The 26410-nt window shown below is 40.3% G+C and overlaps 1 long non-coding RNA gene across 1 annotated transcript in view; it reads left to right on the top strand.

The window, feature by feature from the left end:
• Nucleotides 1–208: 208 nt before the first annotated feature.
• LOC110365781 (uncharacterized) overlaps nucleotides 209–26410 on the top strand; it is a 142681-nt gene continuing 116479 nt past the window's right edge. The window contains exon 1 of the long non-coding RNA XR_010469106.1: nucleotides 209–561. This is a non-coding gene — a long non-coding RNA (uncharacterized LOC110365781). The remainder of the gene's footprint in view (nucleotides 562–26410) is intronic.

The following is a 26410-nucleotide window of genomic DNA, read 5'->3' as shown; positions in this document are numbered from 1 at the left end:
AATATGACTTTAGGTAGACTGCAGAAAAGATAATGAAAGCATCAGGCATAGCTGTACAGTGAGGTGTGTGGCAGAGCCATTTGTTTTTGTGCAGCACATACAGGCATGTTGATTCTGATCCCAAAGTCTGTACTGGTGTGTCATTGTGACACTAGTAATTATTGTGGCCTCCCAGGCTGCTGCAGCTGATCTGAGCATTTCTCTGACATTTTCCATGGCATGCTGTGGATCAGGGAATTTCTGCTTGATCCTGAAGACTCAGAATTACCGCTGGTAAAACAGCTGGCATTTGTCTCAGCAAAGAATGCTGCGTAACACTGAAGGTGCTCGAACATCAGACTTAACTGAGAAGCCAAAATTTGTCAAGAAGAGACCTGAGGCAGAAAGGCCTGTGGCTACTGCAGCTGCTCCTTTTCTCTGGAGTTTCTGGCTCACTCCTCTCTTCTCATTCTTTCCTCAAGGTCATAATTTCGTGCAGCAGATTGAAAACCTGCCCTACCCCGAATTGCATCTGCTTATGTCTATTGGGCTGAACTCCAGCAAGTCAAACTTGAAGTCAAGGTAAGTATCAGCTGAAGATACAGTTTCATGGTTTTAGGGGGCAGCTTAGTCCCACCTGTATACACAGAATGCAGCTGTAGCTGGATAAGAAAAAATTCAGCCACAACAGACCAATTATGCCCATACAAGGGAGGTTTCTGATGACTTCAGCTAGACTTCTAAGTTGCATTGTCAGGATAAGTAACAGTTCAGTCTGCCTTATTTATCTGCAAGTACAGAAGCTGGATGTCTGCACTCTTGGAGGGGTATGATCTTCATGGAGACAGAAACATATCCTCTACCTTTAGACTGTGCTAAGATGCAGACTAACTTTGTGATTAAAAGTTGTTCCACACAGACAATATGTCAGGTTGGTTTTGGGGTAACTTTGAAATGCCTCTTGGGAAATGCACTAAATGCACAAGAATTGATCCTGCTGCAACTGAGGTTATTAAAAAACCCAACCAGCCAAACCAAACACCTTTCACCCCTGCACCACAACCCCAAACCTGATGATTTTTCTTAAGTACTGATGGCCAGTCAGAAATTATACTTATGTAACTACAAGGGTCCAGAAAAATGTCAGATACTGTTGCAGGCATCACTTTCTTGTATTCTTTAAGATAGTGACTTGTCAGGTAAAAGTATGTAAAACCTGGTTTCAATACAGGTCTCAACACTGCTTAGCTCATTAGTGGCATCCTCATTATTACTAATGTAATTTCAAACTCATGCCATAACATTTTTATTTTACAATGTTTTTTAGATCATACTATATAGATTACAATTTATTGCGTACACTTGTTTGTTTAAGGTATCAGTGAAAGTGTAATTAGAACTGCTTGTAATTTCCCATATGATTAAAAATGCTGTTTTCTACTCCTGAATAAAAATAAAATACTGATTGTTTTTGTAGTCTGCAAAATTTAAAGTCTTTCAGATAGGAAACACTGAAACTTACTAATGTTTTCCCAAGGAAGACACTTATTTTTTCCTCTAAAAAATATTTCGTCTAAAATGATGAATCCTCTCCCTAGAATAATGTACTAGTGCTGCCAGTTGGGTTTTCAAACATGGTGATTTATAACACAGTGAACAAAACTTTAGAACTTATCTTTCAACCTGTCTCTGAGTGGCAGGTTAATAAACATTATTTCCATCAATGCTGCACCTGACTAGCTCCAACAGTAAGAACCAGCCACAATGTATCTCTTATTTTCCTGCCAAAAAGTGTACAGCTTGTAAACCTAGAAGATGGTGAGATTTGATATTAAGATATGATTGTATAAGCGTTTATCTGAATTGGGTGGAGATGTGTACGTACTTCTAAAGATAGCAACATTACATTAGGTGGTAAAAAGCAAACCTGATTTTATTTATTTTTTTTTTATTGCCAAACTTTGTCTTGACAGTACAGTTTATGTGGATTTCAGACACTAGTGTAATGTTCTCTAGCTGTAAGCAATGTCCAGAACAGCAAAGAATTGCTCACACAGCAAAACAAAAAAAAGGGCAGTGACTATAGATACATGGGTCCATGAGAACCACAGGTCATTACAGTGAGACAGCCAACTCCAAAAATTACCATCCTAGCCTTGTTGTGTACCATGAGGTTGGGCTTTACACCATTTTTTATGTAGTACTTACCTAGATTTATCTGGCTTGCTGTAACTTGAACAAGGGCTGGTGGTGGGGGAGGCTACCAGGGGCACAAAGGGGTGTCAGCCCAGTGTGCTGGTGAGCTGAAAAGGGTGGAAAACAGGTCTAGGGAAGTGCCATGAGAGAACAATTTGAAAGAAGCTGAAAGCCCTTCTCTAATTCATTCATTTGTTCAGATTTCCATGCCCCCCACTCCCTTAAAGCAACAGATAGTGCCACACTTACCAGAAGTTAGTGAAATATAAGACCTTTTAAATATTAATATTTCTTGGGGCCGCTGGGTAGGTTTACCACCTGCTACCTCATATAGCAGCTGTCTAAAGTAGTTTTAGTCACTTACTTCTTCTATTTTAGAAATTTCATTTTGCCGAACTTCTCTTCACAAGCCTATAAGACTTTAAGGTACTAAGAACCATCCAGCTGACCCACTGCAATGTTGTGAGCCCTGGGCTGTACTGGTGGATATTCAGTTCAGTTTTAAACTGAACAGTTAAACACAATGAATCTGCACAAGGGCACTGGAGTCCCAGGTTATGTTGCAGTGGCACAGCAAATCCGCTTCTTTCCATCTGTATCTATCCTGGGTGTTTTCAAAACATCCAGGTGTCTCATGGAGTTTTTCTTTTGTCACAGTGGCAAGGGGGGTCCAACCCTTCCCAAATTACAGGGGAAGTGGACACTAATGAATAGCAACCCGGAGCTGCACAAGGAGCATCTGAGTGTCTTGTGGAAATGTATATAGCTTGATTTTGCGAAGATTTGTCCAGTTTCATTGGCTTCATTCAAGCTAATTCCCTATTACAGAACAATGTCATGTGGGCATCACTTGCAAAACATTTCAGTTATAAATGAAATATGAACATTTCTATCTACTAATTAAATCAAACCCAGGGTGTTGCCATGAACAGCTACATGACGCTGCTGTATCAGGTCCTTCTAAGTGCGACTGGAAGACATTTCTTTAGTACATAACTTAGCCTGTGTTTGGTACTGGCATCACTGTAAATCAAAACTTCAAAACATAGATTGTAACTGCTGCATCTCCTACAAGAAATACCATCCAGTTAGTTCAACTGTTATTTCATGTACATGCTTTGGCTTAGTCATTTTTAGCATGTTAGTGGTGAGAACTGTGTAAGCTCAGTTCAGACTGGGAATAAACTTCTGTAATAAGCTGAATAACACTGGCTGAAATGAGGAGGCACTAGTATTTGAAGTTATTTACACAGAGCTATCATTTTAAAATGTCATCCTTAGTTCTTAAAAGTGATCATGAGTACAGAGGTTTTTCTTGGACATAAACTTTTGTCTTGCTGAAGATCCTGTAAGAAGAACGGCCAGTTAAAGAGAAGCTTTTTGCTCTTAAAAGAGAGCAGACGTGGTTACAGAAAATAGTACTGAAAACCGGGTGTGTGCAGCGCAGCTTGGCTTTGAAATACTGAGGGTGGTCTGGAGAGATGCTCCTCTATGCCTCACTTTCCTTCTGTGCCTCACTGACTTATCACCAGCATAACTGTGAGTTTCTAGTTAGAAACAGGCTTCCCTTCATAGTGAGAGGTATAAATGCAAAACCACTTATGGAAAGACCAATAAAAAGGACCAATAACTACGCTAACGTCACTGTGCTCTGAAAGCACATGTCAATGGAGCCTTTTAGAGTGCTATGTGAAACCACAGACAAAGAGTCTTTCTAAAACATTGCAGGTGGTGCTTCCCTAAGAGCTTGTGAAACCCTCACCATCCCTCTAGTACCCTTTGCCCCCTTCTGGGAAAACAAAACCTGGCACTTCTAATGCCACGGGACATTAACACCTTTTGATAAAATGCCCGCCAAAACACCATGCAATTTGGGGATTTACCACAATTAGTCGAAAGTATTTATTCATCATTTTGAATGCTGTCTCTAATGTTGTTGGGTTAGTGGCTTTTTCTGTGACCTCAAGATCTGGTCCTAATGAAGTGGGTTCGTGGTACTGAGAGAGAAGCCTGTAAATTAAACCATTGCTTTCTTTTATGTCATTTCACTGCTCTTGCTCCATAATGGCTCTGAAATGGTGTGTGGCAGCCCAAAGCATCATTTGCTCTTTCTTATGATAGTTTTAAACAAAATCCTGAATATCTGTGCTTATGGGAACTTGGCTTCTTAATACAAGCTTGATGATTCTTATCCACATCTCAAATTACTGCTTTGCTTAATGTAAACATATTAAAGGCATCTAACCTTACTCATGACTAAAATTATTGCAGTTGTGAAAGGTAAAAGCCAGCCCTTTGAGCTTGGTACAACAAAGCCTTCTCTATAGGCCCAAAGATACTATTGTAGTTTGGTTGGCTGTGGGTTTTTGTTTGTTTGTTTGTTTGTTTCTTCTGTCTACACTGTCTCTGTACTTTGATTTTTGTTGAAAATTTTAAAATTAAACTGTGCTTTCAATTGACAGTTTCCAGCTCAAATGTAAATAGAATGGAAGAGAGAGGGAACTGAAGTTTCAGCCTGTTTTTATAATGTCAGTTTAACAACAACAACAAAAGGAAATAAGCTATAAACTGCCTTGGAATATAGAGTCAATTATAGCTTAACAATTTAAAAGAATATAAATGCTGAGATTCAGATTCAACTCTCAATTCTAGGAGGATGTTCAGAGACTTAGACATTGGCTACAGGTCTTGTCTTTTGTGTGCACAAATAGAAATACATACCTTTTATTCTTTTAGAATCTCTTATAGGAGTTGATGGCTTTTTAATCAATTTTTTGTATATTGTTTCTTGGAAGAAAAAACTATATTCGTGAGTAGGAAATAGAAAAGATAATGCATCTAATTATACTGTAATTTGGTTGATGACAAGAGAGTTTGGTGTCTTATGGGCACGCTTTGAAATCTTTCTTTCCATTACTTTTGACCTTAATCATCTTCCAATAAAATGGCACAAGTTCATAACAAAATGAGTCTAAGAACACCAGAGACAGCCAGACAAGGCAAAAGCAACTCATGCATCTGGGGATTTCTGTCAAAGGTGTTCATAGCCAATTTACTTCCCCAGACTTCCTCAGGCATTGATCTGTTTTCCAACTTTCCAAGCTTCTGAATAAGATTTGTGTTTTAAGGCAAAAGTAATATACATGCTGAACAGTTACGGGGTAAGATAATGAAGCTGGCTGTTCAGTCGACACCAAGGCTAGACTAATTGATATCTCTTTTTAACGTCTCCTCTCTAAAAGGGATAGTACCCCTTTCAAGGCTAGCCCTCTGGAATGCTGAAAAGAAGGTTTATTCTGAGTGGGTTTAGGTGATTTTTTTCTCTTTACTGGTTAAATCAGATGTTTTATCTATCAAGCCCCTGCACCTTGGCTTTTTAAAATATTGTGTGATGCACATAGGCAGCTGAGAAGGATGCATTTGGTTTTCCTGTGGCCTTGAAGTAAGGCAAGTTACAAAGAGGTGTCAGAAACTTCAAAAAGAGGAGAGCAAGCCTATAGAAGTCTAGTATTGTTTGTAATAATCAAGTAAGACAAAGAGTTCTTCTAGTACTGTGTAAGGGGTAATTTAACAGATTTTTTTTTCAAAAAAAGGATCTGCTCTTTCTATGAGGTGTCAAGCAGCACCACTCCTTATGAAGAATAACCTTAATACTATTGCCTTTTGGAATAACACTCCAAATTTTGTTTTCAATCAGTTTATTTCATCTAGAAAAATCCAAAATCTAACTGAGAAAAATAATTACAGGGAATATCATGTGCATTTTCTTAGTGAAAATGAATCACACTTCTGTGCCCAAATATTAACAGTGTTCAACAACAAACAGTGGTAAAGTTATTAAGAAAATTAATGCTGGGATTCCTGTTGTATCTCTGCAAAGAATCAATTGATCACCTGAGCTAAGATGGCAGCAGTCGAACAGCAGGATTAATTGCATTACTAGTTGAAATTTTCATACTTAGGTGTTCTATTAGAATTATTTTTGTTGCTATGTGTACTGGTTTGACTGAAAATGGGTTAATTTTCTTCATGCACTTAGAAACTTTTTTTTTTTCCCATAGCTAGCAGGCTCATTATTTGGACTTAGTCTGAGAAACAAGAGATAACACCCCAGCACAGAGTTAATGCTTTTAATTGCTCTGGTCTGAGAGCCATGGAGGTCTGAGTGCTCTGTCCACAGGTGTGAGATATAGAGGAAGTAGGGCAGGGATGGGGCAGAGCTTGACTGACATCCAGACTGATCAGTGAGAGTATTCCATCCTATTACTGTCATGCTCCAGATATAAGAAGCATTGGGCCTTCTGCTTCGCTCTCTTTCCACTTTTTTTCTCTCTCAGACAATTTCTCTTGCGCCCATTGTTTTTTTTTCTTCACTCTTTTTTTGTCTAAGCTGGGGGAGTTTTTGTTGTCAGACATTTAATTTGGCTTTTTGCCATTTTGCATCTGAGCCTTTCTGCCTTTTTTCTCTCTTTTCTCTCTCTGGGGTTGGCTGTGGGACCAGGTGCTGTTTCCTGGGACTGACTGCTCAGTGTGTTCATTGAGTATCTTTTATTTCTATTATATATATATTTACTAGTAGTGTATTAGTATTTTGTTATTTTATTAAACTGTGTTTATCTCAATCCAAGTTTCTCCCTTCCCTTGCAGTTTCTCTCCCCTATGGTGGGGTGATGGGGGAGGGGGTGAGTGAGTGGCTATCATGGTTGTATTGCTAGCTCAGGTTAAACTGTGACACTGTGAGAGGCAAGCAAACTGAAAGCTTGACAACTTTCAAACGTTTTTGCCATCCAAAGAAGTCCAAGCACATTGCAAATCTGACTGGCTGGGGTCATTGATACTCGTTGCAAAACAAAAAAAGCAGATAAAGCTGGAATGGAAAAAATACACAGTGGACTTTGCCTGTGCTATAAAACATAGGTGGGATTCTGGGGTTTTATGTATACTTGAAAAGATGAGATTATTTCCAGGTGCCTTGATCCATTTTTATGCTAAGATTTTTTTTCCAACACTGTGTCAGAGTGAGACACAGCACGCATCGGAATGCATCAGCATGCATCAGGGTGCATCCATCAGACCCACAATACATCAGCATGCATCCTCATCCTCCTCCTTCAGCCATGTAGTTTCTATAGGAATATGTGTAGGTGCTTCAGGCTGGAGCCTGCTGTGGGTCTCCAAAAGGGGACCCTCTCCGGGTAGCCAAGCAATCAGGGTGCTACTGTGTATTGTGATATATCTGGGCAGGCAGTGTAGGTGCAGGATGAATCTCTGAGATGGAAGGCAGAACCTGGTCCTTTCTTTACAAGACTGGGAGAGGCCACCACTGCAGTTGTTTCGGGAGCAGGACTTGGAAGTCAGGGGTACATGAAGCTGCTGATTTTACAAGCAGATTTAGGCAGAAGATCCAGAATAAGCAGACTCAGAATGACTATCAGAAGGCTTTATTTATACCGCAGGACAGAATATTAAAGATCCTTTCAAAGCACTATTAATACGGTGAAAAAGACCCAGCAGAAATAGATGTGGGTTAAGCAGCAGACACAGCAAAATGGGCTTTTACCAGCAGATCATTAACAGACCACAGTGATTCTGAGGACACTTGAACAAACTCATTCAGAGATGATTACTGCTATTAGGAATAATGATCAGTGGCAGCAGTTTTATATGAATAATGAGGGCTATATACACCAGCAACACTCTCTGCTGGAGCCATTTTATCTCTGCTGATACATGGGATATTTTTCCTTTAGCAGAGCATAGCGTAGTTTGATACTTCTCATATTTTCATCATTTAAAAAGAAAACAAAACAATAAAACTATTGAAGCTCTGCAGATAATTATTACAGAGAAGACGGGCAAGCATCCAGAGTCAGAAAATATTTGAAATGTGGTAGAAGGCTGTGAAGTTAGAGTTCTAAAAAGGCTCATTTTTATTCTATTGACCTGCTACTGTCTGCTTGGAGTCATAGCCAGGATTTTCTGCACAAAATCTTTCCTGCTTTCGTGTGAGGCACGGCATATGGGAGTGGGCTGAATTACACATCTTCTTGTGGGCTCTCTGCTGGCACACTGCTGTCCCAGTCTGCTGCTCAGGGCCCAGTGCCATGTGCCCTGAGGCCTGGGGCTGCCTGTGTCACGGAGAACTGCTTCAAATGATAAAACAGATTATTTCTGTAAATCGTAATTTTACAACTGTGGAATTTCACTGATCAGAAAGTTATCCTTGAGATGTATATCGCAATGAGAGAAGAAACTTGTCTGCTGGGTTAATGTAGATGTGTCAAGGACTGATTTATGTAATGGAGCTTAGGAGCTTTTGTTGCTGCTGATCCAACAAAAGGGAAGTCCTTTCCTTTCAAAAGATGCTAACTCTGAATGTATAGATATGTTGAGTTGCAGTTAGGAGAGACTATATTTAGTTTGGACCCACTGAAGCTTAATAAAAATGGAATATGTAATACAATTTTTGCAGAGTAGATCCTTATATTAAGAGGAATTCTCACTGATCACTAAAAAGTACATTAGTGTGCATGAAAAAGAAAATGAGAGAAAGTATGGGACAAAGAAAAGGAAAAAGTGTGGAACAATTCCCAGCTCTCCTTCTCACGGTGTGCTTCAGTTCTTATGACAGGCATCATGTTCCAGCAGTTAAGCCTTCGTCTAGCAAAGCTCCCACCCAGAAGAAATTTCCAGGCAAGGTGTGAAGAGGGAACAAAATGGCTTTATATTTCATTTGTATTCATTTATATTTCAAAAGTCTTTCTGCAGGATCACTTTTGCAATAAACCTGTGCAGAACCAACAAACTATATAAATAGTAACAAGTAATTGGCCTCTGGCATCTTGCATGAACAGTAAGGATGTTACTTTTGCTTGAAGAAAATATGCAAACCTGTCAATGTAAAACAGTGACAAAAGATAAGCAGGCACACTCAAGTATCTCAAAGACTGTCTTGTGCTTACAGGCATCGTTAATTTTCAGTTTCACTTGAATCTCACTGGCCTAACTGCTGCCACTGGGAATTATGCTTACTTATTTCAGAACCAGCTGAATTAAGGCAGTGGTCTGGAAATCCCATCTCTATATCTGATAGAAATCTAGTCTGTGCTTGGATGGACAAAGCTTTTCCCTTCTGAGACACACTAGAAGGGTGAGAGACCTGCTGCAGCATCCTCTGGAGCCCAGGACATCCTGGAGTTCAGCGAGGCAGCTTTACCCCTGTGAGAAACATTACAGATTTAAACCAGACATCTGAAAGGCTTTTACAGCACAGTCACTATACTGAGGTCTGAAAGGTGCTGTTACTGCTTCTAGCCCACTTTTGTCATCACCAGACACATGTGGTACCATTAAAGGTGGAGTCTACTCTTGTGGGTGGAGAGGTAGAGGTATGCAGTTAGACTACATTAGGACACAAGAATGGCATTGAAAAACCTATGGGAGCTAGATAGCATGCCGAGTAGTTATTAATTTATGACTGTTTCATTTGGAAATGAAGCTTCTCTTTAGTGACTGTCTCATTTTAATAATTTCTTGTGCTGGTGTGAAGCACTGTGAAGTCTTACAACATGCCTTTGTCCTGCAAGAAGCCGTGCTTTAGCAACATCCTGCTTCTAGAAATGAAATGTCATGAGCACTGAGATATACTAGGTACCACAAGATTGGGCCTCAGTTGCTTGTTTTTGTCTGAAACATTGATATAAATGTAGCTTGTTTTGCCTGTTGTTTTGGCTGATCATTATATTTTTCCATGCCTGTCACCATGCACTGTTATTGTGACCCCTGAGCCACTCGTATTTGGCTTCACTTCATACTCATCCTGTTACCACAGCAACCGGGGAAGCAGCTGTTTATGGAACTGATTTTAGGTACTTTTAGTGAAGACTTTACACCTGAAATAACAACATGCAAATTGCCATGCTATCAAATAAGCAGAAGCTTATTTTGTTTTAAAAATTGTCTGGGCTGTTGATGGATCCCTTCTGCCATCTCTTCCATGTTATCTGACGTGACATGTATAACCTGTTGACTCTACTTATAGCTTCACATTCCAAAGCATACTTAAATGGAAAATAATTCAGAGTTGTAAGCAGGCAAAGCTCTGTCTTATCTTGTTACCCAGTTTGTCCACCTAGAAAGTAGCTAATTTGGTGAAGTGCAGTGTTCTGGATCACAATAGTGTCCCTCCTTTAACACAAAACAAATGTCATTAGTCATGAGAAAAGGTTATGGCGTAACTGTTCTTCACATGCTCAAGGAATTCACTGCTCAATGCCTACTACAGGTTGCTTATGAGAAGTATTATACATTGGAATAGCTTTTTTTTTTTTGGTCAAAGCATGCAAGTCATGTCCGAGTAGCTAGAATTAATTCAGGTCCATGGCTCCTTACCAGTGAAATGGCCTGGTTATTTAAAAATGCATTTCAGCAATTTGATATGGAAAGCCAGGAGTAACCTGGATAACTTACTGAATAGCTTTTTTAACTCTCCTATCTCGGACTAAAAAGATACTGCTTTTTATTTGGTAAAAGCTGGTATCTGAATTTCTCTTGTGTTCTCTTTGGGGTTACAGCAATAAGACCCTGAAAGAGCAGCACCCTAAATCACAGCGTAGATGGGGCTGTCATTGCCAGGTAACCGTTCTGGAAGCTTATCCTGCCAGAGGGATTTCAGTGCAGGGTAATATGAAGTCACAGGTCAGCTAGAGTCAAAAGCTGATGCTCTTCATCTGTCTAGGAGTCATTTTACACTGAATGAATGCCTTTTTCTGCTCCCAGAGAGTATACAAAGGAAACGGCTTGCAAAAATACGAAGGGAAAATGTAGCGTTTCATGACACATGACAAAGCTTGCCAAAAAATCAGGTGTGTGAATCCTTTCTTGCCCAATGAGGATGGTTAGCTGATCTGATGTGAGAACCAACCCACCACAGCTGCTGGGGTGCCTTCAGATTAACTGGTGGTGTTGTGCATGTCGTGCTGTCCCTCCAATGCTACAATGCCTATTAAATTGCACACCATTCACAGTCATTTCATGCTCCATGGTTTCTATACTACCAGGTTCAGTTTCAAAAGATGGAGACTGGTTTAGTCATGTAGTGAAATGTCCTGCCCACGCATGTTAAACCTGGAGCCCGCTGCTTTTCCCTGTATCTCACACTGGCAAATCCTACACTTGATGAAATAAACACGAGTTTTGGTATTGACATCCAGGAGCAGAGGCAAAAAACACATTGAAAAAAAAAATCCAAATAATTGTTTTGGTCAGAATCAGTGTCTCTGGCCTGGAAGACAGAATAGTCTTTTGCTACACTAGAAAAGGTGGTTGTAAATCATACTTCCTCTCTGTTGCTGCTGGCCAGAGACAGATTAGACCTTGAAAGAAATAAAAGCAAGTCCAAGGCAGCTCTTGGATTTATCCCAGCTGTTCATGGCCTCAACCAGAAACCGCTGTGAAATTGCCTTTTTACCAGGGTCAAAATACCATGAGCAGTGGAGCAAGCATGTCTTATTTTGTCCCTGTCTTTGGAGGACCAAAACTCCTTTGTGGTGGTAACGACTGGTTCTTTTGTGGGAGGGGGCAGACTGAGGTCTGAGAATGAAGAACAGGGGACTATGGCTGAAGAAGAGGAATATGGAAGAGTCTGTGGGGGCTGGGAGGGGAGGTGTATGGTGAATGTCTCCTGTCTCACCAAGTCCACCCTCGTCTGAGTTAATCTTAATATCCATAACTTCCAGACTCTTTCCGCCCTTCTCTCTTCAGCTACAGCTTTTTCTTCTTCCCTTTTCCACCCCTTCCAATTGCAAACTGCTCACCATCCTGGGCTCTGCAGGTGGATTCAGTGTGATGGGCTCAGGACACCAAGACAGCCAGATTCATTGTTTCATCTAGAACATGTGCACAGGGGCAGGAGGTGACCTCAGGAATGACTCACTTTGTCTGCAGCCCCATAGTTGTGGTGGTCACTGCTCCTTTTGTCTCCATTTCAAGTAGTTCCTATGCACATTCCTTTCTTCGCCCATGTGCTACATATATGTACACACACACATTAGTTCCGAGATCAGAGCACAGTCTAGGGGTCAAGACAGAGATGAAAAAGTTGAAGGATTTGCTTCACCATCCTTGTAGCTCTTTTCTGTTGTCACTGACATAATGCAGAACAGAGTGCAGGTCAGACAGGGCATCTCACTGTCCTTCAGCTACCAGAGCTGAAAATGAATTATTCTGGAGTCAGAATTTTTTTAACCATGGAATTGTTTTTGGGAGGGAGCTTGAAAACCTCATATATAAGGGACCTCTGGAAGACCTGGGGACTCAAAAGTCTGAATCTGAAATCACCGTATCTGCTGATGCTAGAGTATGCAACCTTCAGCAATGTCTTCCCTACCCAGTGTAGAAATTTCTCTGTGGATCAAGGTGATGTTTTGTGGATGTGTCCAGGCTGTCCTGAGGCAATAGCATGTATTCCAACAAAACTGTGATCATAAACCAGTTAAAAAAACATAGGCAAAGCATACAACTCAGAAGCACATCACCTCTAGAAAGGATATGCCGGGTATTTTTCTACACATATTTGGTATTTCTAAGAGCAACCTTGTTATTACAGACACACACAAACACATAGGTAGTGGTTTTGTTCTAGTGGGTGGAGGTTTGATTATTTGTTTTTGCTTTTTTTCTTTTATTTTGTTATGCTTTGTTTTTACTGTCTACAAAGCATACAAGAAAGCACTAAAGGGAGGGAATTACGTGTTACAAGCAGTTTGAGTGTTTTCCCCACATGTTCATGATCAAACAGTCAGGATGTTTTAGTCAATGAACATGGACATCCTAGGGTCATCCTTTGGATAAACTTTCTCTCTTTCTTTTTATTACTCAATTGTAATTTTGCAAAAACACTTTAAAAATATAGGGTCTATGTAGTGCTTTCAAAGACAGTACACTGAGTCCAGAGGTGACCTAGTGTGGAAATCCAGAGTCACTCTCTTGCTAAGCATATGTTGTTGAATTACCAGAGCCAACCAACCTCAAGAAAGCGTATTTTCAGCATACCTGAAAATGTATGAAGCACATACAAAACTTATGAAACAGCTTTAAACACAACTGGGCAAGTCTCGCCTGGCAAGGATCACATCAGCATCACATTATCAGAACAGCTGTTGACTTCTAGTGTATGTGACAAAGTGGGAAGGAAAAGAAGATAAACACCGTGAATAGTGGAGAGATAAAAGGAGAACAAGGTGGAAAGGAGGGCTGGATGTGCTGTATTTGCCTCAGGACTTCATTTTAGTGAGAGAGTGAAAAGAGATCTGTCTTCGCAGACCTCCGCTGGTGCCAGTGTACCAGGCATGTGCTCACATTGTCACCTTGCATGTTGGCTAGCCCCTGACAGCCACATCTGGGTGTCCTGCAGGTGTCTGGGAGAGTAGGATGGTGAAACAAAGCGGCCATTCATTCCTTGCTACTCCGTGGTATTCTCACAGTCTCATTCGAATGTCTGAATCAGAAGGGCAAATACATGCTCCATTTTCTGTCTGGAAATGCGGTGTTTGCGTCTCCAAAACACTTCTCTGACATGCAGAAGAGTTACACCAGTGCCCATAAGCTACTTCCTAAATTGGGATGGGCTGAGCTTAAAATTTCCATGGAACTTTCGAGGGAGGTAGGTGCAGGTACAGATGGGAAAAGCAGCGCTGTAAAGACTGGAGAGCAAATGCTACCCCTAGGGGAAAGCTGCTCTGCTTTTGGTATCCTTCCTGTCATGACACCCTTGTGTCCCGACAGAAGAAAATAAATTGAATGGCCATGGTTTTAAAATAGATGGGAGCAAGTCTGAAATACCACCATAATCAACACTTCGAAAAATCTTTAAATCTTGGTTGGGTTTCTATGTCTTTATTTGTCTACCTGGTTTCCCCAGTAAATGTGTCAGATAGAATTAAATGTAATGCAAAGAAATAATTAACAGGATCCAGGAAGATTTATTTGCCATGGGAATTACTGTTTCTTTGAAGAAGGGTGGATCCGGTAATAAGAGATGCTCTCCAGTGCAATCACATTACAAATGTTTATTCGTCTGTCCTCAAATGGTATTTTATTAAGCTCAAATATACATGCTTTTTCTGCTTTACACTGTAGAAGAGACACATTGAGATTGAAATAGGACATATGCAGCTAAGGAAATTAGCTTCCTAATACCAGATGCTAGCATAAAATTGTGGTGTCCATAAATGAATAATCTGCTCAGCCAGACAAATGGAATTCCATAAAGCAGATGCTGTCTAGCATTTAAAGAAAAGTACTACTTCTGTTTAGGAAGGGAGGGGACATAGTCTGACCAATCAAAATATGGTGACTAAAGTTCTTGGACATGTAACTCCAAATTCTGCAGTTGCTTTCACTTTATTTTGGCCTTATTGCTGGAGGTGACATAATGTTTCAACCCCACCCATACTTTCTGAATTATTTAATCAGGAACAACAATTCCAGATTTGTTTTGACCAAAATATATAGAATTTCAGAACTTCCTTTCAAATATGGAAAAAAAAAAAAATTAAAGTATTCTGGAGTAAAAGTGGATGTTTTGTTTTGACACTTTGGAATGTAGACGTATTTAAATTATTACTATTGGTTTTTTTTAATTAAGACCTTCAAGAGAAGCAGTGTTTCATTTTAGGTCAAAAGAAATAGTCTAACCTGAAACATTAATTCTCTCTTTTTAAAAACTCATCAATAATAATAATAATAATAATAATAATAATAATAATAATAATAATAATAATAATAATAATAATAATAATAATAATAATAATAATAATAATAATAATAATAATAATAATAATAATAATTTATATTAACTTAAAACAAATCTATGTTTGTTTCTGAACTGCTCTGAAAGAAGTTACTGGCCTAATTGTGTCTATCAAATCATGGATCAATGTGAGATTCATACTCATCTTCTCTAGGCTCTTTTCAGTCTTCTCGGTTAAATGAGGATAAATCTGGAAACAACACTCATGAAATCTATCATGAAGACTTCATCAAACCTCCTGTCGGCTATTTCCTTCGTATTTGGACCCTTCCCACTTTCCTGCTGCTCTTTTGGATTCATTATCTCTTCAATGTGAGACCTCTCCCTTGTTCATTTACACTAGCTGGAGAGGCTTTCCCATCTGTACATGTCTCTAACTCCCCTGAAAGTCACTGAGTTCTGCTCACTCCTGCTGTGGTGAGGACCAGACTGACACAAAGAGTTGTTATTTGCCTTCAGATTACAGTTTGATCGAAGAAAGTTACTGATGGGTTTATGGAGGATATGGAGGCTTATCTGCTGGCTGATTGATTTCAGATAGCATAAAAATAGCCTCTCATAAGTTACCACTTCTTATTATTTTTCTTACTCTTGTTATATCTTAAGAAATTTAAGAATTATCTTAAGTTAAAAGATATTTGTTTGGATAAAGAGCAAGACTGTGACACAAGTCTGGCTTCTGGCAGTGACGCTGTAGCAGATCTGAACTGCTTTGAGGGAATGGTTTAAAAACCTCTTCCTCTTTTCAGTCTCTTAGGGGTTTAATCACAGTGAAGGAAATAATCATAAGTAAGTTTAATTTTTCACTCTGTAAAATAGCTTGATGCATATGAATACAGTGCTGAACCTAATAAGGAGAAAAAGGAACAGATATGCATCTATTGCCAAATATGGCTCTTGTTTATAGTCCTGCACTCCTCTATTTGAAGACATTTCACTTCTTGAAGTGTTTTAGAGCAGATGTCATGGTATTTCTCACAACTGTAATTGACTGCAGGAGGCAATTTTTATAAATCTGTCACCTTTATCTTGAATAATATTTCAAATGTAGGTTTTTACAGTTTCTTTTGCATCTTCCAAATCACTTTTGTGTGTGGAAGCCCAGGCAAGTTTTGAAGGCAAGTATTTCTCGGACTTTGCATGTTGCAGCAAACAGTACTGGGGAAAAAAACATCAGGATAGATAGTGTGACAGTCCTTGTGAATGCTCATAGTTTCTGACAGCTCCATTTTCTCCTGCCATCTGTGTCCTTAGTCTTTCTGGAAATTACGGTGCATCAGCAGTTCTATTACCCAAAGTTAAATCAATTTAGAAGGATATTGGATATGGCAGCAATTTCTTGAGTTTCCACAGAAAAACTAGAATATTTAACACTCAAAGAAAAGAAGTTATACATTGTGGACTTACAATAACTAGCACGTATATATTTAGTATCAGAAAATAATATCTGTATTTTTGAGCCTTCAAATCTCTTTGCCAAATTACTTTGAGTGTTTTAAATGAATGTGTTTTAAATGAATTTTACTTTTAAAAGCTTAGAAATTTCAGCTGTTTTATTGTAAGACAAAAAACCATAGAGCCATGTTTAAACCTTGCAGTGTCCCGGGAAAACCTTTGGCACTCCTTGCAAAATACTGGGGGAGCAACCTCTGCTGCAGTTCCTGCTATGCCAGGCTGGACCAACAGCACCTCCTGCCTAGCAGCAGGCTTATCCTATAGCTTGGTCCCATGGATTTTTGACATGAGTCAGGAGGAAATCTGCCTTGGTGGGTAGGTCAGGAAGAAATATAGCAGTATCTGTGGACAGTGCACTTTTATTGGTATATACAAATAGTTGTTTATTCAATATGCAAGTGTTTGCCCTGTGGGGAGTTAGAAATTACTTTCATGGCTAAGTCTTACACATAAAAATGCAAGTTCTTGTGTATCTTGTGCAGGACTAGGTCGGAATTTGAGTGAACTCAAATCAGTGGAAAAAATCAGCCTTTCACTGATTTCAGTGGGACTACCTTAAACAAGCTGCAAGCTAGGATCCACAATGCTTTTTCAAACACTCCCAAGCTCTCTTCTAAAGGGTATCGGTACTTGTTTCATCTCTGTGGGTTTATAATCTCCCCATTACACCTTACCTTCTTCTCAAGGGATCACGTTATTCCTGTTATGGGGCTACAATGTGGAGAACTCATCTCCCGTTTCTCTTTGTTTAGTTAACAACAATATAAAACACCCTCTAGCACAATGTTCTTAGACCATCTGAAGACAAATTCGTTGTTAGCATTCCTCTGTTTGTTTCTTCTTACTGGACACTTTTGTCTCATCTTTGTTGATGTCAGGATATTGTCAGAGGCACCTGAAAATAATCAGCATTGATGGTGAACTCTAGTACTCAAAAAAATGTGGATGGCAAATCCTGAGGGTTTAGAAACCAAAACAATTCCTCTGACTTTCACTACCTGAACAGATGATTCAGGAACAGGTAATGCAAATTTAGCATTCAGAGATACGTACAGATATATATATATATATAAAAAATTATTATTTCTTTTTTTTTTCCCCCCCAGTTTGTGAAATACAGTGAAATATAAATAAAAGAAATATGCAGTTGTGTCTTGTTTTGCCAATAGAAAGATTTTTTCCTCTGTTCTCTGTGATTTTCGTGCAGCTCTTAATCACAACCTGAGAATTATTTACTTCTCAGTACTGTAAATTTTTGCTAGACCTGGCCACCAAAGCTGTTTCAAAACACATTGTAACTACATGACATGGGAAAGAATTATAAGCCCTTCTCCCACTCATTGACACTTTTTATATCTGCTTTCAGGGTCCAGCTGATAACACACCCTTATGATAGAAGTGGGATGCTCTTGCACACGTGTACAATCTGTCTAACTCTGCTGATGGAATATGTAATGTGCACTGGAATACATACTCATATGACTTATTTGTGTGTTCCTATGGGTGATTTGACTATGCAAAAGATGCTTTTTTCTCTTACTGCAGTGACAGGGAGCTAGGTGTGGGAAAGGAAAGGTTACAAGCCCTTCTTTAGCTAGATGATAGGTGAAAACTGGCCCCAGGGAGTCAAATTGGAAGATCATGTAGACTTTGTGAGGCTAGGTGATAATTCAGCGTTTGTAGATTAATTTGGGGTTCCAAGGCATTGTAATAATCTGTGGTATTTGTGGGAGGCCTGGTGGGCTATTCACAGTGCAGATGTGGATTCTTTTCCAGGTGTCAGTCCTTGTTCCTGCTGCCTTTCCCCAGATCCTCCTCTGGGATCTTGAATCAGCCTTTCAAATGTGTCAGAAGTCAAAGCCCATAGTCCCAAAAGGATCACTTTGCAAGTACCTTCCACTTCATGCATTTCTCTCTTCTGACTTGTCAGTTATCTTCATTGCCTTGTGTTTTCCCTTTTTCCTTGCTGAGGAGATTATACACTTTCCTGGGTCCTAAAACAGAATTTGCCAGGAACACATTATATACCATGTTGCTTGGAAGTGGTTTCCACAGTCCCTACCGTCCTAGCAACGTGCTTTTGCTGTGTGTCTATGATGTCATGTTAAGATTTTTGTCATAACGGAAGGTAGTTTTTGTCTTTGGAGCTGACTGTCTCTTTCCATTAAATCTTTTTGTTTCTCAACTTTGCTTTGACCTCTGACTTTCATAAAGTTGTGCCCACAAAGTACTGGAGTAGTGTTTTAAAATCTAAAGATCTTTTGGGGTTTGATTTTTTTTACTATATTTTCACTTTTGGAACATTCTATTTTTATGAAAAACATTCTGTTTTCTTGCAATCCTTTTTTTCCCATGCTAAAAGAGAAGATAATTTTTCATCATGTCCTTTTTCATCTCCACTGATCTACATTGAGCCCCTGATGCTTTATGGATGCCAGAATCCTGCTTTGCTGGACATTGTAAATGCCTCAATAATTGTCTTAGAGTGGAACTTGGAGACATCTTGATGGTAATTTTAGGCAGAATATTTGGGAATGGCTTTGTTCTCTCTAGTGGCCCTGGTGAGCTCTAATCTTATAAAGACACATAACATATGTGGCATGACTGTCTAATAATGTTTTCTATGAGGCTTTGCAGCAGACATTTAACTGTAATTTGAGGCAATGCTTGAGTAAATTAAATAAACGCATTCCCCTTATTGAAGGCTACATCCTAATGTTGACAAATAGTTGTGTAGCTGCTTGTGTTTGTTAACCTTTTATCATCCAGATACAACATCATCCATTAAGAAACAACAAATGTACATCCCACTCATAGCACACAGTCCCAAGATTGCATTTTGCAGAGCATTGGCTCTGACAGGCTCGGGGCTTATAGTGGATAATCAACAGAGCGTGAACTTAAAATGTGAGAGTGCATGGAAGGGAGCTAGTTCCTTGACTGTGTGATCAGAATGACAGAGAGTAGGAAGAGGAAGCTGAAGAGACCTTGTGTATGGCATTAGTCAGGGCATTCAGAAAATGCTCTGTCTGATCTTTAAAAATATGAGGCAGGTGGTTGGAAATTAACTCCCTGAATAATAGTGTTTTGGAAAAGCTTTTGCCTTGTAAGGGATTTACATGTGTTGATGACACATCATTGTTGAACAGATGAGATTACTTAGTTCTGATACTGTTGTTTCAGACCATCTCGTGTGGCCTGTGAGGACTATTCATTTGGGCCACGGCCATTCTCATTTAGATCCTCTATCAAGTATCATCCAGATGCAAGGAGATAGTTTGTTTAGCAGCCACAGTCTCGTTCTTGCATTTCTTCCACTTAATTGGGGGCAGAAGGTGGCACCTTTGGCACACTTGCAGATTTTTAGCACTCAATACAGTCAGGAATGACCCTATATTCCTGATTATATGTCCTGTGCATTCAGCCAGGTGGTGCAGTGCAGCCAGAAGTTGCCTGTGCAGTTTCCTGCAACAGGGACAGTCAGCCCACGAGATTTGAAAGCATGGAAGGTAGTATTTGTGATTGCAGAAGGCTCTTTAAACTAGCAGATAAGAGATTCAGTCAATGGCTAGAGGCTGATGCTAGATTAGAAATGACTGTGATTATCCAGTGAACAATACACTTAGGGATGCTATGGATTTTGTGTCACTTAATGTTTTCAAATCAGGGCTGGATATCTTTCCACAGAACAATGCTCTAACCCAACCGGCAGGCACTTGACTCGACAAACGAGCTGTTTAATTATATTCTATGCTCTATGTTTTTGCACAGCCAGGCTGCATGATTACAGTAGTTCATAAAATCTGGGACTGTGATGAAGTGCTTCATTTTCACAGTCAGTTATTTTAGTTATTGATACACTAGAACAAAATAAGATATTCTTGAGCCACTTCATACAAGACTGTATCCTTTCTTTGCTATCTCATTTTGATAAGCATTGTACAAGATTTGAGCCATGTCTTTCCATGTGTGTTATAAGACTATACCAAAAGCAACAGCCCAAAGTAACAACTTTCTGTTATAGAATAGAATCATTTCCGCTGGAAGAGACCCTCAAGATCATCTAGTCCAACCATAACCTAACTCTAGCACTAAACCATGTACCTAAGAACCTCGTCTTAACACCTTTTAAACACCTCCAGGGATGGTGACTCCACCACTTCTCTGGGCAGCCTGTTCCAATGCCTGACAACCCTTTCTGTGAAATTTTTTTCCTGATTTCCAGTCTAAACCTCCCCTGTGCAACTTGAGGCCATTTCTTCTTGTCCTATCACTTGCTGCTTGGGAGAAGAGACCAACACCCTCCATGCTACAACCTCCTTTCAGGTAGTTGTAGACAGCGATAAGGTCTCCCCTCAGCCTCCTTTTCTCCAGGCTAAACAGCCCCAGTTCCCTCAAATGCTCCTCATTGGACTTGTGCTCCAGACCCTTCACCAACTTTGTCACCCTCCTCTGCACTCTCTCTAGTACCTCAATGTCTTTCTTATGATGAGGGGCCCAAAACTGAACACGAGATTCAAGATGCGGCCTCACCAGTTCCGAGTAAAGGGAGATGATCACTTCTCTAGTCCTGTTGGCCACACTATTCCTGATACAAGGCAGGATGCTGTTGGCCTTTTTGGCCACCTGGGCACACTGCTGGCTCGTGTTCGGCCAGCTGTCAATCAACACCTCCAGATCCTTTTCCTCCAGGTACCTTCCAGCCACTCTTCCCCGAGCCTGTAGGGCTGCCTGGGGTTGTTGTGACCCAAGTGCAGGACCCGGCACTTGGCCTTGTTGAACCTCATACAATCAGCCTCAGCCCAATGATCCAGCCAGTCTAGATCCCTCTGTAAAGTCTTCCTACTCTCCAGCAGATCAACATTCCCACCCAATTTGGTGTCGTCTACGAACTTACTGAGGGTGCACTCAATGCCCCCATGCAGATCATTGATAAAGAGATTAAGCAGAACTGGCCCCAACACTGAGCCCTGTGGAACACTACTCATGAACAACGACCAACTGGATTTGACTCCATTCACCACAACTCTTTGGGTTTGAGCATCCAGTCAGTTCTTTACCCATCGCAGAATACACCCATGCAGGCCATGAGCTGCCAGCTTCTCCAGGAGAATGCTGTGGGATATGGCATCAAAGGCTTTGCTGAAGTCTAAGTACACAACGTCCACAGCTTTTCTGTCATCTACTAGGTGGGTCACCTTGTCACAAGAGATCAGCTTGGTCAAACAGGACTTGCCTTTCATAAACCCATGTTGACTGGGCCTGATCACTTGGCTTTCTTGTATGTGCCATGTGATGTCATTCAGGATGATCTGCTCCATGACCATCCCTGGCACCAAGGTTCAACTGACAGGTCTGTAGTTTCCTGGATCTTCCTTCTGGCCTTTCTTGTAGATGGTCATCATGTTAGCCAAATTCCAGACAACTAGGAGCTCCCCAGTTAGCCAGAATTGCTGATAGACAGTGGATAGTGGCTTAATGATGACCTCCACCAGCTCCCTCAGCATCCTTGGATGTATCCCATCTGATCCCATAGGCTTGTGGGTGTCCAAGTGGTGTAGCATTTCCCCTTGGATTATTTGGGCTTCATTCTGCTCCCCATCCCTGTCTTCTGGCTTAGGAGGGTGGGTACCTGGAGCACAACTGGTCTGACTATTGAAGACTGAGGCAAAGAAGGCATCTAGTACCTCAGCCTTTCACTCATCTTCTGTCACTATGTTTCCCCCCACATTCATCAGGAGAAGGAGATTCTCCTTAGCGCTCCTTTTGTTGCTGACATATTTATAGAAACATTTCTTGTTGACTTTCACAGTGGTGGCCAGGCTCAGCTCTTGTTGGGCTTTGGCCCTTCTCATTTTCTCCCTGCATAACCTTACAGAATTCTTGTATTCCTCTTGAGTAGCCTGCCTCTCCTTCCAGAGGTTATAAATTCTCCTTTTATTCCTAAATTCCAGACACAGATCTCTATTCAGCCAGGCTGGCCTTCTTCCTCGCTGGCTTGCCTTTTGGCACACAGGGATAGCCTGCTCCTGTGCCTCTAAGATTACATTATTGAAGAGAGACCAGCCTTTCTGGACTTATTTGTTCTTCAGGACTGTGTCACAAGGGACTCTGCCAACCAGCTTCCTAAACAGATTAAAATCTGTCCTTCGGAAGTCCAAGGTAGCAGTTCTGCTGACCACCCTTCTAACTTGTCCAAGGATAGAATACTCAGTCATTTCATGATCACTATACCCAAGGTAAACTGCAAACAATAAGTTGCCCATGAGTCCTTCTCTATTTACAAACAACAGATCCAGTGGGGTGCCTTCCCTAGTAGGCTCACTGACCAGCTGTGCCAGGAAGTTGTCTTCCATGCGCTCCACAGAATCACAGAATGTTAGGAATTGGAAGGGACCTCGAAAGATCATCTAGTCCAAACCCCCTGCTGTAGCAGGAATACCTAGATGCGGTTACACAGGAAGGCGTCCAGGCAGATCTTGAATGCCTCCAGAGTAGGAGACTCCACAACCCCCCTGGGCAGCCTGCTTCAGTGTCTGTCACCCTCACTGAGAAGAAGTTTCTTCTCAAATTTAAGTGGAACCTTTTGTGTTCCAGTTTGTACCCATTACTCCTTGTCCTATAGTTGGTTGTCACCAAGAAGAGCCTGGTTCCATCCTTGTGACACTCACCCTTTATGTATCTGTAAACATCAATGAGGTCACTGCTTCCTCTCTGCTGTGCTATATTTCCAGCAGACATTTGGTGGGTTGAAGTTTGCCATAAGAACAGGGGCTAGCAATCATGAGACTTCCCCCATCTGCCTGCAAAATATTTAATCTGTCTCTTTATCCTGGTTGGGTGGTCAGTAACAGACCCCTACCAAGACATCCACCTTGTTGCCCTTCCCTTTTCATTCTCATCCATAGACACTCTACCATCACCTTCATCAACCTCCAGACAATCAAAACCCTTCCTAACATACATGGCTACCCCATCTCCTCTCCTTCCTCACCTATCCTTTCTGAAGAGTTTATAGCCATATAATGCAGCACTCCAGTTATAAGAGTCATCCCACCACGTTTCTGTGATGGCAACTATATAGCAGTTTTGCTGCCTCACAATGACCTCCAGTTCATCCTGTTTGTTGCCCAAGCTGCATGCATTTGCTTAGATGCATTTCAGCTGGACTATTGAACCTGCCACCTTTTTCTGCTGAGAAGCCCTAACTCCTTTATGGCCATCCTCAAGTGCTTCAACAGTTTCTAACACATCGATAACCCTTGTGTTTCTCCTACCATACGGCTCTCCATCCCTTTCCTCCACTGGGGTGACAGACTAAAGGGCCTTGCTAGCACTTCCCTCAAATGCTGGAATGTTGCCCTTGGGTACGCCCCTGCCACTTATGGTTTTCTCCCCTTCACCTTTCATATGTAGTTTAAAGCCAGTGTTTATTTGATTGTGGATTGTTTATGGCCAGGTTTTGCTTCTTGTTGATTGGCAGCAGAAACAGCAATGACTAATTACTTTACCCAAAGAAATACTAAAGTTTCATGTATAATTACATTCCCTTTACATCAGAGTACATTCAACAAAGCCCCTTTATTGAGTTTGTCAAAATTTACCCATGTGTAAAAGGGGCATTGACATGGACACAACACAGTTTGTATTTTGTAATTATTTTTACACACAGCTAAATTGAATACTTTACTTCAATTCCAGAAGAAAGCAAGCACTTGGCTGAAATGTAATTTAAGGGCCACTGCTTTGATGGAAGGATCTGTTTTGAAGAGGAGCTCATCCCTGCACTCATCACTTTGTGTGAAGAAGTCTGAGCAACTGTACTTATAGAAGAGATATTTGGGGTCCAATGTCTGAATTAGCTGCTCTTTGACGCAAATGTTTTGGCTTTGACTTCTTCTCTGAATCACATCCGATCCAGATTTATCTACAGATAGAAGCCAAAGAAGTGCCTCAGAGACACAGCAAAAGGAAAGGAGGTTTCAGCATTATACTGGTTCCCCTCTGCTACTTTCTTGCCTGAGCAGAAAATGGAGAATCCTTATTCTTTCATTCACTATTCCTCTGCCCTGTCCACACCCCCATTCATGATCCCAGCTATCCTTCTTCTCCAGCCCATAATCCATAAATGAGACTAAAGATTCTCCTCCTTCTTTTTGCCTCGTTCTAACGAAGCACTAATACCTTTTGGTCTTGAATGTTACTGAGGTAAGGTTGACGTCATAAACTTTTATAGAAAAGAATCCAGCGTTGCTCTCCAGAGTGACAAAACACAGAAGTAGTGGATGCCCCATCATAACTAGCATATGTAAGCACATGATGAAGATCCTGCTTATTATCTGGCCAATATTTTTATTTTTGTACATTCCGATTGGGGAATAAAGCACACAAAATAATTCAAAAAGGAACAAGAAATTAGATTTAAGATCAAAGACTTGTTAAGTTCCTAACTTTTCCAGAAAAGCTTGAGAATAAACCAAGACATTCTAGACAAAAATCTCACAGAAACAACTTTCAGACTTTTAGAATATGTGAGTACATATACATCCTTATTTACAGAGGCTTATTTTGAAAACTTCTGGTGTAATTGAAATTCAGCATGTTTCAAACTGGTTTTGATTCTACAGATTTTTTTCAAGCAATTTATTATTGTTCTATTTTTTGTTTCTAGAGTTAACTGAGAATAATATCATTTTTATATAATTTTAAACCAGATCTTTTTTCATATATAACTGTACTGCTGGTCATAAATGCCATGGTTTCATTAAATCCCCGAATAAAGTTCCTGAAGTACAAATCTTCCAAGCAGACCAAGGGGATAAAAATGGTACATTTTGGTGATGTGATTCACAGTTTTTATTTTATTATTTTTGGGATGTCTTAATAGCAATCTTGCAACGTGACAGTGGTTAGACTTTTGCTTTAGACCATCACACCAGGTTCTTGCATAGACTTGAGTGAAAAGTCTTCCATGGACTGTTGAAAAGAGTATTTACATGGATGTCCCTCCTGTTCTTGTCCTTACAGTTTTAGGCTGCTTCTGCCCTTGAGTAGATCTGGAGAGTGAGATCATACTTCGAAAACAGAGTAGAGAATTACAGCCCTCTCTCTTTTTTTAAAGAAAATTGCCATGGGAATGTAACACAAGCCATTGTTTCAGAAACTTGGACATGAAGAATTTAGTGTTTGTAACACTTATTTTGTAGAAGCTTCTACAAAACAGCTGTAACTTAAGTGACGTGGGGTGTTATTTGTTTTGTTTGGTGGGGTTTTGTTTGTTTGTTTGTTTTTTTCCCCCCTTCTTGACTGAATAAACTGTTCTGTTGGGAAAATTTTGCAACAGCTGGATTGCTCATTAATCTGTGATAAATTAAGAAAATGACCTAGGACTGGTTATCAGCTGGATTTTGCAGTATGTTGAAAAAGTTACATCAGCTTCCAGACACTGTAACATGAGGCAGTATAACACAGACATCCCCAATTAAGGGTCTCCTGGGGAGAAAAGGGGGGTGGAGAAGAGAGATTGATGGTGTCATGTTTTGTTGAATGTCATCTGTGAGGAGTCTATATGGTAGCAGTTTAATTTATGGCTATATAGCTGTGAATTTAACTCCCATGCTAGCACCTGAGTAGCTGTACCATGCTGACATTTGGACCTTGTTCTGGTAGGAAGAATCTAGCATTGCTTGCTAGAGTGATAAAAACCCAAGTCCACAAAGCACACTGTGAGATAATGTGTCTCTCATCAGTTTTTATAAAATGTAGGTGCACAGTTCTCTCCATTAAACCTATAATGGCAGCTTTCCTGCTGACGCAAAGTACCTGAAATATGTTGTCTAGGAGCCCACCTAGAAATTCCTGTACCGGTGCCTACATCAGAATTGCTATATATATTGTACAAGACTTCTGGTTTATAATTTTTCCTACAAGTTTTAACTGTGGATTGCCTAATTTTCCAACTGTAATGCT

The sequence above is a fragment of the Columba livia genome, chromosome Z (genome assembly GCF_036013475.1).
Source record: "Columba livia isolate bColLiv1 breed racing homer chromosome Z, bColLiv1.pat.W.v2, whole genome shotgun sequence".
NCBI classification, from domain to species: domain Eukaryota; kingdom Metazoa; phylum Chordata; class Aves; order Columbiformes; family Columbidae; genus Columba; species Columba livia.
Note: the sequence above shows the minus strand (reverse complement) of the source record. Positions and strands in the feature narration are given on the sequence as shown.